The sequence below is a fragment of the Corvus hawaiiensis genome, chromosome 6 (assembly GCF_020740725.1).
Source record: "Corvus hawaiiensis isolate bCorHaw1 chromosome 6, bCorHaw1.pri.cur, whole genome shotgun sequence".
NCBI classification, from domain to species: Eukaryota; Metazoa; Chordata; class Aves; order Passeriformes; family Corvidae; genus Corvus; species Corvus hawaiiensis.
Window position 1 is genome coordinate 48,271,694 of NC_063218.1, and position 18,102 is coordinate 48,289,795.

At 45.7% G+C, this 18,102-nt stretch overlaps 1 long non-coding RNA gene across 1 annotated transcript in view; it reads left to right on the forward strand.

Annotated features, from left to right (window-relative positions):
- LOC125328075 overlaps window positions 1-18,102 on the forward strand; it is a 110,826-nt gene continuing 92,724 nt past the window's right edge. The window contains exons 1-2 of the long non-coding RNA XR_007204531.1: window positions 1-536; window positions 778-892. This is a non-coding gene — a long non-coding RNA (uncharacterized LOC125328075). The remainder of the gene's footprint in view (window positions 537-777; window positions 893-18,102) is intronic.

Here is an 18,102-nt window from a genome sequence, read left to right on the forward strand (position 1 = left end):
ATGAACTAAGCATGGCTGAGAAAATGCAGGGTTAATCTGCAATGCTAAGGGATTAATTTATTCCCATTATTTCTGTTATTTCACTTTATGCTCACTGTGTGCCTTTCTTGCATTTGGTCTCTCCTTTAAAAAAAACCCACCACCTTGTAAATTTTTCTAGTGACCCGGAAGACTCTTAATTTTTTTTTGTTCTTTAAAGAAAATAGTCTGCAGAATAATCTCCTCTTCTAGGCAAATAAATGTCATCTTCAGAATAAAACATGCATACACGAAGAAATTCCATTGAAGAGGGGAAAAAAAGCTTCCTTGGCTTGGGCCCCTTTCAGCATGATCTGATATGGAGTATTATGTTATCCTTAGCTGATCTGTTATTATCTTCCTCCTCCTGAGCCACGTGCCAGTAACCACATGCGTGTGAGCAGCTGAAACTGTCCTTTGAACTCTGCACTGGCAGACTGACAGCGTGGGCAAGTGGACAGCAGGCTGGAGTTGAGTGCAGTACCTGTCTCAGTGGCTGACCAGCTCTGTAACCTCAGGTAAGTGACTCCGAGTCTCTGTTCCCTTTCCTGTCCTTTGTCTGTTAGATGTGATCCCTCTGAGTGCCTCTGCCCCATGTGATGCCGTGCCCAAGGTGGCTCCAGCCCTTGGAGGGCTGTAGTTGTGTCAGTGTGATACCACAGCTCAGCCAAGCAGCTCAGGAGGCTGGCTGGGCTTGGCTGTGGGCCAGGCTGATGTGGCTCTCCTTGCTCATCAGAGTAATCTGGTCTCTCCACACAGGCCTCTACCACTCTGGCTGGATGTCCCAGCTTGTTTGGAGTCTGCTCAAGGAATCTCCATGAGGAATTGTTGCTCCTGTGAGCTGAGCATGTGAATCCCTGGTGGCCAGAAGGTGGTAGGTGGTTCTCATGGGCTGTTTATTTCTTGGCTTTGTCTTCCAGAAACAAATATATGCTAGACTTGACACACCTGGGCTCGTTTTTTCCACCTCTGCATAGCAGTGAGCAACATCAGGAGTGTCAATTACCTTTACCCTCATGATAAACATAAATTACACCTGAAATTTCTCTGTATGCCTATTTTGTAAACTTTGTTTAAATTGAGGGCAGCTACATAAAAGCATTGTCCCGTATTGATGGTTAGCGGGGATCAGCACCAAAGGTGGTGGAATGACAGCAATTGGTTCTAGCCAGACATTTATCTAGCCATCTTTTGGTTAAAGGGGTGTGTTAAGTCATGATCAGAGAAGTCATAGCTAGTGTCACCTAAAATCTACTAGAACTGATTAATAGTCAAGCAGGAGTGCTTAGTGTTTTTCGTTGAGCCCACATCTATATCCCTCAGAAGCCATTGTTTTTACCAAAACCAAATTATAATGGTGGACTTTGCAATGCTGTGTGTGCATATAAAATGTTCAGCTGGGGAACAATGTGTGTCTACTCTTTGAAGAAGACTCTCAGCTCTGCCATGTACAGCAGAGTTTCCTCACCTTCAACTGGGCAATGAGTGTTCAACTGGGCGTGGAGTTACATTTATGAGTGCACTTGCTTCTTCATGGACTTCCATCAGCTGCCAACGAGATACAGCCAAACTTCTCATGCTGGTGAGGTGTTTCCTTGATGGCTTCAGGCCATATTGGCCTTTCCAGACACTTTTGTTATTTTCTTTCTTCAGAGCAGACCTAAGACACAGGCCCAGTAAGATCTCTGCAAATTAGTCAGCAATTAAAATGTATTGGATTTTATGCTAATAAATTCGCTGGAAGGAGAATTCAGCATTTTTAACAAATGGTAAAAACGCCTTGGATACTGGATCACTTTTATTGGCCTGGCTTGAACACAGCATTTTCCAGAAAACAAATCAAACCATTCACTGCCACTGCTGCATGGTTGTTTTGGTTCAGGAATAATTGCTGTCCCCTGCCTTCAGGGAAAGATCTGAGAGTTTGTGCAAAAAAATTTATACTGCTCTGGGCTGCTGCCTTTAAAGCAATGTAACTTCTTGTCATGATGCAGTAACACCAGTATTTCACTGAGAGTACAGGCATAGTCTGTGTGTGCTTGGGATGCTGTCCTTGTACTAGAAACACATCTACAGCAGGGTATGCAACATACAAAGACCTTTCCAGGCACTGGTTAGAATTGACCTATACAAAAACTTGCATTTGTTAAGTGGAAGTCATTATTAAAGAACTCAGATTCCTGAGTCATACTCTGTGGATGAATCAGGAAATGGTTTGGGCCAAATGGACCCTGCCTGGACCAGTCTTTGCCCTGATGTAACTGAACCAATGTGAACTTCTGCATTAAGTGGTATTTAAATTAATGGTTAAGTCATAATACATGTGACTGTGTTTGAACCTCCCTGGAAAAACAATGGGGATAATAAACTGTAGGAAATTTCAAAGGTTTTTGGCCTGTTCAGCTTTGTACCTGTGTTAAGCTTTCATTTGCTGGGACTCCAGTGCAGTTGGCTTTGCTTTGGAGCGAGGGAAATGGTTAAAAATTTGGCTGCAATGTGTGTGTTGGGACTCTTGAGGTCTAGCATTCCCCACGGACAAGGGCTGCCAGACAGAGCTGAGAGAAGAGTTGCCCAGTTCAGTGAGGACAGAGACAATCTGGGCAGGGGAGGTGACTGTTTTTGGAATGCTGGAGATGCAAGGGAAAACCCTCTGTGGCACAACTCCATCTGCTTTCACTTATTTCTTCCTTTCATATTCCACAGAGCTTTGGTCGCTGTTTGCTGTTCTTGTTGTCTAGACCTTCCTCTAGGCTTTTCAAGCACTGGAGATGCCCCTCCCTCGGTGTTTGGGGATGCTCCTCTCCCTCTAGCTGGGAGCATGGCATGTTTCATCCACTGTGACTGGGGATGGGAACCTGCAGCCCCACCAGGGACTGGCATTCCATCCTTTCCCCGGGAGAGCAGCCATGTTGCCTCTGACTTTTGGTGTGCCTGGGGAGGGGAGATCACTTCCAAACCTACAGAACTGTGTGGTTTGGTCTTGCTGTGCCTTCTGCATGATTCTGGTCCAGCATAATGCTCTTCCACTTGTATTTCAGGGTTTTCCCCCTCCTCTCCAGTGTCATGAGTCACTTGTGGAAGCTGTGGGTTCCTCACATTTCAGTACTGTTGCTTTGGGGTCCTGTACAGGTTCCAGTGAAACCTGTGGAGCACTTTACATCGATGGAAGCATTTTCCATTGACAGCAGTAGGGGTAAGTCAGGCATTCGAGTAGCAGAGCCAGTCAAGGGAGAGATGGTGGGTGCTTCTGAAAAATAAGATTGTCTGCATGCTTTGATGGAGTGAGGAGAGACTGACAAGAGGGTTGAAACATTTTTGTAATGAATACTAAAGGTCTTCCCCAGACACCAGCTCCCTCGTCTGGGATGAGGAGACCCTCTAGGAATGAGGAAGTTCTCACAGATCACCAGAAGCAGAGCTGAAATGTGAACAGCAGCCTGTTTTTAATCAAGGTCTCACACGCACTCTGGCCCAGCTGCTCTTGCAGGAAGCAGAAACTGCCTTCCACTGCGATGCCTTTGGGTGGGCTGTTGGAGGCAAAGGGTATTCAGTAGCTCCTGCTCTTTGTGGGACAAAAGTTCTTGCTTACACTGTGGTCTTCACTGGACCACCCTCCATCACATGCCATAGTTTCCTAAAGTGTGTATTGATTACCTGCTCCGTGTTTCTGAGGTGGAGGGTGTCCAGTGCCTGGGCTTAGAAAGGCAGGTGAGACTTTCAGGAATCTGAAAACTCTTGTTGTATATTATCTCTTGATGGGTTTCTCTTTTGTGATGGACAACGCCACTTTGTTCAAAGCTCTCCATGCAGGTGAGGTTGTCTTAAATCTTCTATTGTTTGTGTTGCTTTCCTCCAGATTATTTCCAGTCAATGTACATATTTTTGGAGTTCACTGTTCTGAGACTAGATGGAATACTCTGGCCATGTGGACCAGAGCAGAAGGGTTTCTCCACATGTTTTACAGGCTGGACTCATGTTTGTACAACCCAGGACAAGATTTTTCTTTTGTCAGGAGAGATGGCTGACTCCTACTAAGCTTGCAGTCCATCTCAAAGCTCTCCATAATTTTCTGAGGAATTGTGGACAGTTTTTCCCTATCCTTATCTGTACTGAATGAGATCCAATTTTTTTTCAGACATTTTCCCCACTGTCAAGATCAGAATTCAAGCCTGTCTTCAGGCAGTTCTTCCCAGCTACATAGCAGCTGTGTATTTTACAAGCGTGCAATCTATCTAATGGCCCAAGTTGCTGGAGAAAACTTTGAAGAAATCTGGACTCACAACAAACACAGTACAGCTCTGCTGGGTTAATCCTTCCATTTTGACAGTGACCCATTGATGGTTAGTGCCAAGTATCATGTTTCCAGTCACTTTTGCATCTGCTCTGTGAAAGTTTATTTGAGACCATTTATTTCATCTCTTAGGAGGATGTTATGCATCTGAAGCTTTATAAGTCAAGACATGTAATGGCCTCCCTGCTATCCGTGCAGCCTGTCAGAGAGGGAAATTAGCTAAGCTGGATCCAAATTATTTCTGATTAAATCCATATTAGCCTAAGACTTTGCTTTGTTATCTTCTGTGCTTACGAACACTTTGTGGTATTTATTCATTATTTATTTATGTTTCAGACTTTTTTTCCCTTGGAATTGTAGCTAAGCTGACTATTCTTCCTTTTGCAATCCACAAGTTTATTTAATTTTAGGCATAAAATTTGCTTTGTTCTGTCTGTCATGCACCTCAGACATCCTTGATAAGAGAAACATAGGTAATTGCTAATTGTTTCAGCAAGTCCTATAAATCCTGTGAGTTAAAGTTCATCCAGTCTTGCTTCTTCCCCATTTTAGGGAGAGGTACTACCTCTGTTATGGGTTTTAACTGTGCTTCTTGTACCTGTCTAGAGACAACTGCTGCTAGTAGTCCACACATGTTTCTGTGGATACAGCGTGGGGGGAAAGTTGCAAGAAAAGTAGCAGAGAGGTGGTGCAGTGCAGCTTCTTGTCACAGTGTGGAAGTCAGGCAGCTCTAAGAGACTGAAAAACCTCTCTTGGAGAAAAGTGTCTATAAACAGGGAGTAGAGGCCTCTTCTTCCAGGCTGGAATGCAGTAGGTAAACAGGGCAATGCAGGTTGAAGGGGAAACCTGTAGCAGCCTTTTAGTTGAAGGTGCTTACACATGGTGGTGGCACAGGAGGCTGTCTCTGGCTCCTGCTCCAGTCCGGAGAGGGAAGTCGGGGCCTGAGAGTCCAGACTGGGGGATGGACAGACAGAGCTGACTTTAGTGTCTCTTACAGTAAAGCAGCCATGGCTTTTTTGTGTGAGAGATTGTCCCTAGTTTTGGTCTGCCTGGGCACTTTTCTGATTGATCCAGTGATCAGAGGTCCTATCTAGCCTGGCAATCTTGATTGAGGAGCCCCTTGTCACAAGGAGCCCCTTGTCAGAAGGGGCTGTGAAGCACTGGGACAGCAAAGAAGCCCCTCCTTTGACTTGTCGTGCTGTTTGAATTGATCTGCAGTTCCCCAGCTCATTTGTTATCCAAGTCATGGTGGCTGAGGCCAGACCTTGTATTCATCAAGGGATATTTGCAGGGCCAAAAACTGGATCTAAAAGGAATGAAGAGACATCTACAGAGCTCCATCTCAAAAGGTTGTCTGGGGGTTTGCACCACACCCACTCTTTTAAGAGCTGGAATAATGTATACCCTGGCAGGCTGTAAATCAAAAGCCAGTACAGAGAAAATCCTACCACACGCATTTCTTTTTGTAGATGTAAGAACTTTTGGCCTCTTTCATGCCTTCTTGTACTTCCTTGCTCTTCTATGCTGTTGGTGATTTTGGGCTCTCCTCTTTCCCTCCACTGCCACATCCCAAAGCTGTCACTACCTTTGCTGTGGCCAGGCAGAGAACAGCTCCAGGGGTAACGTGTAGGATGGCCTTTGTGGCTGAAGGCTTCTTGTGAGTTTGAGACCCATCCCCAGTCTCAGTTCTAGTGTTTGGCCTGCTTCCAAAGCTCATGGGGAAGGTCCAGAAATGTGGTTGTTGCAAAGCTGAGGGCCAGATAAGCAAAATAAAGAGATAACCCTTTAGGAAAAAAATAAATAGAAAACAACTCAGTTCACTGATTAATTTTGCTCTGGGAATCCCTGTAGTCTTAGGTTTCTAGGCCTGGCCTTGTTTCCACTTCATCCTCCCTCTCTGAAGAGGCTTTTTGTCTTTAATTGCAACTATAAATAAATCATCATAGCCAGAAGTAGTATTTTTCCAAGTCTACAACTCTAGTGTCCAAACCCTTCAGTTTCCAGGAATTCACTTCACCTTACCCAGAACTCAGGACAAAGAAGTGAAAACCACATTCTGCCTGTATAGTGTTAGCTCCAGTCTAGAGAAGTTTTCCTCTGGGTATTTCTGTCCTAGATCCAGACCTGACCTGCAAAATAGGATGAAGACCAGTTCATTAGCACCTGCCTGTCTCTCTCTGGACCAGTTGCACCCAAAGCTTCCAGGCAGCCCTGTGGGTGTGTTCAGGCCTCTCTGCACCTCTTCCCTGTGGGCATATCCTCAGGAAGCTGACAAACATGGACCATGGGGGACAAACCACAACAATCAACTGAGCTGCCAAAGAACCCTGCCCTTGTGCTACCGATGTGTGAGCGCATGGACTTACAGGTAAATTCAGTTTCTCACCCACTGTTAACTAAGGTGATAATGGGGGAGGCAGTGCAAAAAAGAGAGGGTGCAGTCACAGCCCAGATGCAAAAATATCCAGGTGGTCTTGAACATCTTTTGGGTAGCACATGCTGGTCTATGCTGCTCTTGTTATCTTGCACTGACTGAGGTGAGTCAAAATTTGTGAGCTTGTCCCAGAGGAGACAAACTGTTCTTTTTCAGGACTGAAACAAGTCAAAAAAGAGCTCAAAACTGAGTTTTCAGTGCATGAAAGTCAGCTAAATGATCCAAGACCTGCCCTCACAATGCTGCTGAAGCTCTGCTCTTAGGTTGGCCTTCCCCAGCTCAGAGGAGAGTGGCGGATACTGTGGACCAGACACAGCCCAGCTGGGAGTCAGAGAGGAGACTGAGATCTTTTGGTGTGGTAGGTGAGTGTTTAGATATCTTCAGGGCAAACTGGACTGATACCAATCATAATACATTTTCTTTTCTTCTGGTGAAATAAATCATCACTGATGCACAGTTTGCCTGCTTGTGTAAGTAAGTACTTAAGTAAAGAGGGAGCCAAACTAGAAGTGAAAACTGCCTTGTAAGGATAGCATATTAGTCTTTGTTTCAGCCTAATTCCCTCTGTCACAGGAACATATGTGATGGTGGTAGTCATCCTTGTGGATTGTGTGCTTGTTCTTCAGAGATCATTAAACACAATTACAGGAAAAGAGATCTTTGTTTCTGAGCAACACTCAGCTTTTATATAAGTGTTCCACATTTTCTTCAAAATTCTTTACCAATTGTAACTAATTTTAACCATTTGGTTGGCATGAATATAAGACAGCCCTTTTCTGCCAACTGATTCTCATTTGTTTTCATGGGGCTTGAATGTCTGGGTCCTTAAGTCACCTTTAAATATGCCAGCCTCAGGTCGTGTTTGCTTCATGTAGCTTTCTTGCTGTTTAGTGTCTCGGGGTGAAAAACCTCCCCTTTTGGATAGTGATGGTAAATTCCTAGGGGCCTCTGTGAGGGCTGGATTTCTCATGTCTAAACGGAGAGAGGCTCTGTATTAATGAAACCCATCTACTTTCCCCAGCTCTGCTGATGGTCTCCTAGTTAACTGTGGACAAGTAGTTGCTCCTCCATGGACCTCAGCTGGTCCATGTGTGAGGAGGCGTGGGACTGCCTTCCCCTGCCAAGGGGCTTTCAGAGCCAAGAGGAAGATGTGTTTTGGAAGGACTGGACTTGGCAGCACAATAAAAAGGAAGAAAATAGGGCATTTCAGAGCCAGAAGCAGAGGGAGGCATGGTCTGGGCAGGGACTGGATGAGCAGAGTCAGCAGCAGCTGGGGTCTAACTCAGATTTTTCCTGCAGCTTACATATGTCCAGGCATGGACCTGTTGCCTGTATTCATTTGTAAAGTGCCTTTCCGAGCAACAGGGTTTTAGTGATAGTAGTGTTGTCCAACAAAGGCCTCTGTTTAGATGTGGGCTTTCTAAGCTAGTCGAGGCTATGAAAAAATAATAATAAAAAGGTATTAAAAACCTGGTAAGGCAAAGAGAGGCAGGGCAGAACTGGCTGGAAAGTGGAAAATATTTCCCATGATGAATTATAAATGAAAATAAATGTGTTCCTGTGCTTTGAAATTTCTGCAGCATTTTTTTCACCATCAGAAATGCTAAAACCTAAAAGAAATTAAGTTAAACAGAAATAAATAAGATCTTAAGCAGCTCCTGCCTCCAGGAAATGAGCTTCTCCATCTCCCTTTTCTATGAAAATATGTATTTAGAAAATAAACTGTTTTTCTGTTTGAAATTAAACTATCAAATATAAAAGGTTGACCAGCTCTAGGAAAGTCTGGTCTTGCGCTTAAGGCACTGATTTTGGACCGAGAGACCTGGGTTTAATTTCCACTTCTGCTACAAACTTTTCCTGTGTGACCTTGGGCTAATCCTTTAATCTCACTTTGCCTCTGTTCCTCATCTGTCAGATGAGGCTATGACTTCCCCACCTCACAGGGGTGTTATGAGAGTAAATACATCCTCTGTGCCCTGCGCCTCACCTTCTAGCCCGCTCCTCTCCTGGGGCAGGGGGAAGGGAGCGGTATGGTCCACGCTTTGGGAGCCACTGAGACTGCTCCCTCCATGGCCAGCGGACAGACTGGTGAAGGCAAGGCTGAGTAGGACCCCCAGCAGATCCTGAGTGTCCTTGGGGAGCGAGAGGCAAGGGAACAAAAACACTAAGCACACGTGAACTGTGGGAAGGAGAAATTTGTTGTTTTCTGTCTTGTTTTGTTTTTTCCTAGTATTTCCCTGTGCTTTTTTCCACCCCTCAAGCCAGCACTCACAAAGTGTCCGTAGCATTCTAACAGCACAAGAACTGGCCCTGTGTAGGGCTGGCTGCTTCCTGAATTAGTCTACATTTGCAGCAATTACCTTCTTTCCTTTCTAGCCAAATGTTTCTCTGAGCCTGAGGCCCAGCTAATTTTTTTTGTCAGCTCTAGGTGCGCTGGGCGGCCCTCCCTTCCATACGGGAAATATAGAGATGCCATTCAGGCACCTCTAATCCCGCTTTCACTGCTGCACTCATTAAAACATTCCTTTATTTATTTTAATTTTATTCTCTCCTCCCCACCACCTTTTCTAAACAACCACTTGTATTATGCTTTTAATTGCCTTTAGATTTCCCTAGTGTAACTTCTCCGGCGTCCGCATAGCCGTAGGCAGAGCGCGCAGTGCTGGGAGCCTTGCACGTGGTCTGTGGGCTCGCTATTGACTCAGTGGTGTGCTGTGAATGAGTCAAAGATCCATGGGGATCGCTGGGGGTGGACAAAAGGGCGGTAGGATCGAAAGCTGGGGTGGAGGGGGCACGAGAGGGAAAAGCCAGCGAGACGAACATGCTCCGTGCTCCCTGCATGTTGGTGGAGCATCTTCCCTCGGCACAAGAATGACTTCAACTGTGGACTGGGAAGCTGGGCTGCCCTGCCAGGGTTGGGGGGCAGCAATGTCTGCATCATGGCTCTGTGAGCATAAGCTGTAATGTGGCCTTATACAGGCATGACTTCATCTGTTTCCATAAGATTGCTTTCTCCCTCTCCCTTTCTTTGGCTGGTAATTGAGAAACGCATGAGCTCACCTCCTAGGAGCGGGAAATGAGAACCGCAAGAGGAAACGAGCTGGAAAGTATACATGGGCCGGAAAAAAAATATAGATTAGGTGGGGGGGAAGTCAGAGATGGCATGGAGAAGAAAAGGGATTCCTCCTGTGTAGGGTCATTGCCATATAGGGCTCACAGCATCTTCCTCTGCACTGCAGGCAAGGGCAGGCCTGGGGCAGTCCTGTTGACATATGTGTAACTCTGCTTGTCTTGAAAGTATCCTCTGGGCACAAGGGGCCCAGAGGCAGGGTGAAAAGATGGCCCAACATGATGGTGGCACCTTGTGTGTGGTTTCTTGGTACAAACACACCCTCTCTCTCTTTGGTGCAGTTTATGGGACCTGCTAGTGAGGAGGAGCGTAGCCCAGGTGTAAATGGGAGCAGAGGATGAACCCACACAGATGTAGGGCTTTAAAGTGCTTAGTGGAGAAAGGGGGGGAGGAAGGAATGGTGTTTTAGGAGGAGTTAATCACTTGAGTGAGGGCTCTGGTGCTGGCAGATCTCACAATGGGGGCTGTAGGTTGCTGGTGGTGGGACAACTGTTCAGTCAGGCCATGCTCTCTGCCATTGGATCTTACTCATGGGCAGGTAAGCAGGGTCCATTGTCGGCCTCCCAGCTCTTTGTTTCTTGTCTCTGTTTTCACCTAAATCAACCTTTAGGATGGGAGAAAATACCTCTGGAGGCAGGCTATTCTCAGTTTGGTTTCCACTTGATTCCTTGTGGGATTTTGCTTTTGAAATGGAGATGTGTGACAGAGGAGGTCGTTTAAAGTGGTCAGATTGGCGAGGAGAACTTTGCTGCCTTGTTCCTTCAGTACCTTAAGTTTCTTCCCTGGTGCCCAGTTTTCTCTTTCATCATGTGTCCTCTGCTTGCTTTTACTCCCTGCTCTAAAGATGTCTCATACCTTTCCCCTCTGCTGCTGTTGAGGTGAAATTTGGGAGGAGACCAGCTAACCTCTCAGATAGGGTTAGCTGCTGAACACTAATATAATGTCACCTGTCAGGGGGGCCTGTCCCCAGAGGGATGGAAAATGACCAATGCTTCTCTGGAAAGCTGGGCTGTTGGGAGTCCTACACACCGCCAGGTGCAGCTGAGGGATGGAGAAAGCTAACGAACCAACTGCAGGAGCTATGGAGAATTTGCAGCAGATATTGATACAGAAGGCTACTGTGAGTCACCCAAGGTAGTCTGAGAGACTTGCAGCTTTGCAAATTAGTTCTCTCTTCTTGATCTACATGATCTTGATTTTTGAAGTCTAAGTGAAGGCAGCTCAGAGTTTAGGACAAGCTGTTGTTGGCATGTATATCCATCTCTTTTGACCTGATCTATCTCTTTATGGTGATTCAGGATTTTTTTTTTTTTTTTTGGTGTGTGTGTGTATACCAAAGGAACTTCTAGCTGACGGGAAGCCTGTGCAATGTGTTAGGGCTTAGAAGATCTGTGCTGGCACAAGTGGGGACCCCATGTACGTTATACACTATTTATGTTTCCATTGGATTTTTTCCCCTTCTCTTCACCTTTCTTTTTTTTTTTTTCACAGTTTTTTCCTAAGTGAAACACTAATGCAGTAATGTTCAAACCCACAATGTTTGAATGGCCTCTAAATCAGGCAAAACAAGCTTGCCCAACCCTAGTTGAACAGACTGGACTCATTTTCTTATTCATGCACACGCTGTTCATTTTGGCCTAATAAATACATTTCTGTCCTAGACCACGAGCACTGGGGGACCTTGGAAAGTTTGACATGAGCAGGAGAGGAGCAGGTGACCAGGGGAGAAGAGGAGAGACTGGACTGATAGCCATGATTCCTTTAGATGTCTAATAGGAAAGGCCATATATTCCAAACTGGTGTTGAGTGCAAAGAAACCCACGTTGGAGATTCAGTAAGAATCCAGTTCCTTGGATGTCACTCTTCTTTAAATGCTTGTCTTTGACTGGAGAAACCTAGCAGGTACTGAAACTAAAGTGTTTGGTGGGGTTTCTGAGAACTCATTGAGCTTGGACTAAACTGACCCAGTTTTAGGTCTTGGAGCACAGGTCTCATTTGGACCTGGCTGCTTTATCTTTAATGCAGAGTATCTAAGCACCAGCAAACTTGTTGCTTGCAATGCACATCACTCTTGCTGTAAGGAGTGAATGTTTTTTGTTAAGTGGAGTTTCTTGGGACTCTGAAAAGGATGAAAGTATATGGACTTCTCTTACTTACTTCTCCTAAATACAGACACCGTTGTTATAACGCTTGTAGCTGTGGCTTGTATCTATGGCTGATCTTAGAAGAGGCTCACAGCCCTAAAAAAGCTGCGCATCCCCGTCCTTGTGTGTGTACCTAAACTGACCTATGGATGCCACTAGTGCTTCTTGTGTTTGCTTTTCTGCTTCGTGCAGGTTGCTTGGAAGGTCTGTGGCCCAGACCTTGCAGTCATCTTTCCCGCTGTTAACCTGGGAGCGGGCCATGAAAAAGACAAATTATTCTGGCAGTGGGAGATCCCTTCTGACTGACATGTATCCCATGGAGAGAGCAGACTGTGCATCTGGTGTGTTACAGGAGTGCTGTGAGCTCACGTTCGCACCGAGTGACCTGACTGTGGAGCACATTTAATCCCATTGAAGAGCCATGGAGGGGTTGGGGTACACATCCATTTTCTGCCATGGGGGGAATGCTGCTTTGCCTGTCCTAAAGGGTTCAGCCCTGATCACAAGTGTTTTCTAGGGTTCAGATGCTTTAATTCTAGATATCTAGCTGTTCAAGAAAGAAACTAAATGGTTCTGTCTGTCTTGACTTGAAAGCTAACATGGGTCAGTTGTTGCTGTTCAGCTCTTTATCCAGTAGTGACTTGTTTGTGGGACTCTTGCTGGAGGCAGTACATTGGTGTGTCCTTAATGTCAGTCAGGGAAAAATAGTTTCACTCTGGAGGTGTTTTCTCCAGTGGCCTGGAGGAAGCAAACACAGCTTTAGAGCAGGGTACAGGTCTGTGGGGTAGTCACTACTTGGTGTGACCAGGTCTAGACTGATGATGAACTTATTTGGCTCTGTCTGGCCTCATCGTGAATACCCAAACTTTTCCGTGAAGCACAGCAAACGATAGCATGGCCTAAAATAAATATTTATTTCTGCCTTCCATGCCTGTTTGCCCTGCCTTTCTACCTTCAGGCTTCAGAATATGATTCAGAACCTGTTTGCCTGGCATTTTACATCTTTGCTTTTCTAACCAATGTCTCAATGCCACTGGTTTTGCCCTGCTTTCCTCTTCTTTCCAGCTTGGCATGTCTCTTTTTTTTTTTTTTTTTTTTTTTGTCAGGCCTTTTGACTGGAAAAAGCAGGCTGTGCCTTCTCCCTTACACACCTGCCCTCATCTGTGTTGGCCACTCTGGTATTTCAGTTTCTTTTTCATTGGCCCATTGCACGTGTGTTGATTGGCTTTGCAGCTGAGGTCAAGGAATTTCCATGTCGTACTTGGAGAGAGGGTTTCCCCTTCACAGTCACTGCCTCAACCAGGCACTGGTTCATGTAGAAATAGCTTGGCTGCTCTTGGAAACAGATCTCTGTGAAATAATATTGTCTCTTTGAGGTTAGGAAAAAAAAATGTCCTTTTATACAGCCATGCATACACTCTTAAAAAGAATTCCACAAAGCTTGGTCTGTTCCCCCCCTCACACTCTCCTCCTGCCTTACCTTTTTCCTAAAACACTGGAGAATTCAGTCTTGGAGTCTGACGGCACTGAGCATACAGCATGTACTGTGCCTTTTGAAATGCTGGCTGCACATAAAAGCCTTGCTTAACATTGGACTCTGTTGCTTTATTATGTTGTGTGCACAGTATGTTGGTGGTGGGGTTCCCCACTGGGTGGGGAAGGAGGGTGGGTGGGATTAGGAATAGGAGGTGTAGAGAAAAGCAGCTGGAGCAATAGGTGAGATGTGCTGTGGTTGCTGTGCTGGGCTCCTGCTTCCCAGGCTGGAAAGGGAAAGCAGGAGCAGGCAGCTTGATGTCAAAGGTTGTACAAGTAGCTGTGGGATCATTTGTGTGTTTTGCATCATTGTTGATTTTATTTCTGGTTGTGAAGCTCTGTGCTTCCTGGGAGAAGAGTAGGTGGAGGGGAACACATGGGAGAGGGAGGAGGGAAAAAAGTCCCACTGTCCCAGGCCTATAGGGCAAGTTCTTACCCATCTGCTGTTTCCAAGGCTAAAGACTGGCAAGAGCCATGCCTTTGGAGATGGATGGTCTCATTCCAGGACTAGGACTGCTGCTTGATGTACATTGGTACATCCATTACCATAAATCTGTGTGATGGCTTGCCTGGTGACACATTTCCAGTTTAGGCCCATGGTGGTGTGCCTGGCTAGGCATCCACACCTCCAGTCATGCACAGTGGAGCAAAAACCCCAAGTGCCAGGCCTGCATAAGCAGAGGAAAGCCCTGCAGTGGACATCCCATGGGCACATTGATGGACAGAGGAGCAGGCAACCTCGTGCCCTGTTATATAGTCTGGCTGGGCCTATGTCCTGTGTGATGTTGTGCTTTAATGCTTCCCAACATTACCACCCCAGCTGCTCTTGCTACTGCAGCTGGGGAGAACTTGAGTGAAATCCCTGAATATGAAGGAAAAATTGCTCTATTTCAGTGGCTGAATGGGTCCATTTCTGCTGTCCTTGTCCATTTGCTCACTCTTGAAAAGCAAATTAGAGCCATGTGCAGATCAGGATGACCCTTATAACAAACATACTATCTGAAGAGGTTTTGTTGGCCCTTGTAGTTAAGTACCTGCTCAGATTGTGCACCGTGATGTGCAAGCTTTGCCATAGCAGTGGTATTCGCTGAGTTGCAGGCACCTGATGAGGATTTGTGCTGTCATAAGTCCCTGTGTGGTGGAGAAAACCCCAGCTCTGTACCTATTAGATACACTTAGACTGTGAGGCTCCAGGATGGTGGAGCTGGAGGCACAGTGGATAACCTAGGAAAAAACAGTCTTTCTTCAGGCTGCTCAAAATATGCACCACTGCAGCCAGTATCTCTATGCCAGCCTAAATCAAGCCACAGACTGAAAATACTCAACGCTGCCTGAAATTCCCCATCTGCAGGATATTCAGATGTTTATTTTGGAAGTTTGAATGGTGAACTGGGCTGCAAAGGGAATGCAGAACTTGCGGGTGGACCAGGATATTGGTGTTTGGAGCATAGTACAACAGGGTTGAGCAGGGGAGCCCAGCTGGTTGCAGCTGTAAACATTCACCTGTGGTCAGCATCTTCCATTTTTCCCTTTGTCAGAGGACTAGGGCATATGCTCTGACACAGCCTAGGAGTACCTTAAAAGAACTTCCACTCTATCACTTGGAGACTGAAAGATGAAATTCCACAAAACACCTCCCTTACCTTTTTCCAGATTATTACATGAGGTTTATCTCCCACTTTCCTTTTCCAGGCATCTTTTTCTCCTTCACCTTCTCCTTGCAGTCCTGCCAGTATCAAGTTCCTCACTGGCTTTCATTGCCCTTGGTTTCTCTGTCTCTTCCTAGCCCCAAGAGTTCAGTGCCTGCCCAGGCACTTCAGCCAGGATGCCTGTGTGTATCTTATACATTTCATTCACTGGTGCGTGATGGCAGCGTGGTGAGAACTTAACTCTCTGGCACCTTGTGGCATCAAGCTCTAGATGTTAGCTGGGCAATCTGCAAAATATTGATGAGCTTTCTTTTTCCTGTTGCAATAATGTTTATGGAATGTTTTTAGGTGGCCACCATTTCCTTAGCATAAGAAAGTGAAGGTTTTCCCATTCGCCCAGTCTCACTCATCATTTTATACACTTCTAGTGCAAGCTATTGAACCATTTGGACCTTAATCTTTCTTCCTAACAACCTTGGAAACCTTTCTGTGCCTCTAACGAATTTTTGGCATCCTCCTCTGGCCTCTGTTCCTGTTATTCCTGCTCTGAAATGGGCAAGCAGGCTTCAGCTCATTCTCAAAGTGTGAATGTGTCATTGATTTATGTGGTGGCATTTATAACATTCTTGGTATTGTTCTTTATCCTATTCAACCTAACATTTTTTGGTTCTTTTTTTCCTGATGGCCTCTGTGCACAGAGCAGATGTTTTCATTGAGCTGTCCGCAGTGACGCCTAGATCTTTTTCCTGAGTGGTTACAGTTAATTTAAAACCCATCAGTGTATTACCTCAGCAATCCCTTGATGTCACTGGTTAGAAGATCCCAGCTGGCTGCTGCTCTTAATTCTATTGCCTGTCTGTTTCCTATTATTTTTTATTATGCTTACGTTTACTTGCATGCCGTGCCAGCTTCTCAAGCGAGGTGGGCACACTCATTTACAAGTGGCTAACAGAGGCTCTCAAATTCTTCTGTTCACGTGCATAAAAGTAATGCTCGTGCTTAGGTGTTTTCACAGCATGGAAGTGCTTCCCCCGTGGCAGATACCACTGAGTAATGCCAGTACAAGGAAACAAACATGGCATATGCTTGCACATGGCCATTTTTGAGAGCTCCCCTCACTGCTGCATGAAAGAGCAGCTTGTCTGCTGTGCCTATATGGATCGTGCCAATGAGTAACCCATGCTGGGCAGCTCTGAATATTTGGCACCATGCTCTTTCATGTAAAATTGTGTGGCTTCAACGAACTAACAGGGAAGGGGAGGAATTCTGGATGCATGGCAGGCTGAAAACTGTCAGCACAGGCTTAGGCAACATAACGGTGCCCTTTGAGATCTGTGTGTGTGTGTGTGGTTTCATTGTTGATCTGTTGGACAGTTTTGAAGACCTGTAAAATACTGTGTGATACTTTCCAGCATGTAAGATAACCTAAATAATACAAGGAGTCCTACGGTGCTGAAAGTAGCACACCGAGGGGGTGCTGTGGTCTGCTGTGGCTCTGGTGAAGTCATACAGCCTGGAATAGGGCATGCAGGGACATTGCACCAGGTTTGCATTAGAAAACTCCATCCTGGAAGCCAGAGAAATTTCACTCTGCTCCCAGAGGAGCAGTAGTAAACCAGTGTTAATGAGAGATACTGGGAGACTGCAAGAAGGAGCCAAATGCTGTAACTCTGCTTACTGGTTGGAAACATTGTGAAGTCCCCTCTTGCTTTGAATGGCTTTGCAAACGACCTTTGGCAACTGCCATCTCCTGTTTCAGAAGCCATGTGCCTCAGCTACTCTGCCACTGAGGACAGAGTCTTAGTAAGGTGGGATGGTTTAAACAGGAAAACAGAGAGCTGCAGTATGACCAGTTTCCTACTGTGAGGAAGCTGAAACCAGTGCAATTTTGCTGAACTGTGACTCGGTTCAGTCCAGAGATTCCAATACCATGCAGTAAATATTACAAGCTCCTTTGAGGAAGGGGAAGAAACCCCCTCTGATTCAAAGGCAAGGGGAGGAAGTACCCAGCAAGAGACAGAGAAGAAATTGCCAGTAATGATGGATGAGGAAAGCTCAGTAGGGTATTGCAGAGCAGGACATGACAGCAAAAGAGATGAATGGCCCTCAGTGACCAGGCTCCACTGAAATCTGAGGTGGATAAGAACAAAAGCCAGCCACACTCGTCGCCTTGCTGTGGAGAGCTGATGGTGATGCACTGTTGTTTCACTCCACAGAGCTCCTAAGGGGGTGATAGATGATGGTCTTGAAGGATGAAGCTGCAGTAGATTCTTCAGTTCCTGAGACCAAAACTTGGCTGGTCCCTCCCTTCAAAGGGCAGGTGGCTTGTCTGGCTGCACTGGTGAAGCTCATGCCAAAAATGATTGTGTGCTCTGCCTGTTAACCTCGATAGAGGATAGCTCCTGTTGTTATTAAAGTAGAGCAAGAGCAACATGCCTGTTAGGCCAGAGTGTGGAGGAGATGAGCTGATCAAGGGTACATGGATAATCCCAAAGAAATGCCACATTGGAACTGTGAATTGCAGCAAATTTTCTGAATGTGGTGGGGCTAAGCAGTCCTCTAAGAGAAACAGATGCAAAGGTTTTTCTGCAAGCACTTCAGTCCTTCATGCACCCCAGAACATAGATGGTGATCATGGCAAGCGTGGCTGGTTTGTAATAGCAACCCAGAAGGGTGTAAAATGCTTTCCCAATGCATTTATTTCCAGTAAACTCAACAAGAGGGTCAATGTGAATGCAGTGAGGACATACAGAAGCTTATTGCCTAAGCCAGATCTTGGATGGCAAAAAAATGGAAATGGAAGTGAAGGAATACCTCCTGCTACAAAGAGTATAGGATTACAAGGAGCAGGTAAAAAAGCTCATGCAATTCTGAAGTGCTACTGATGTGGTAAGAATGTCTTC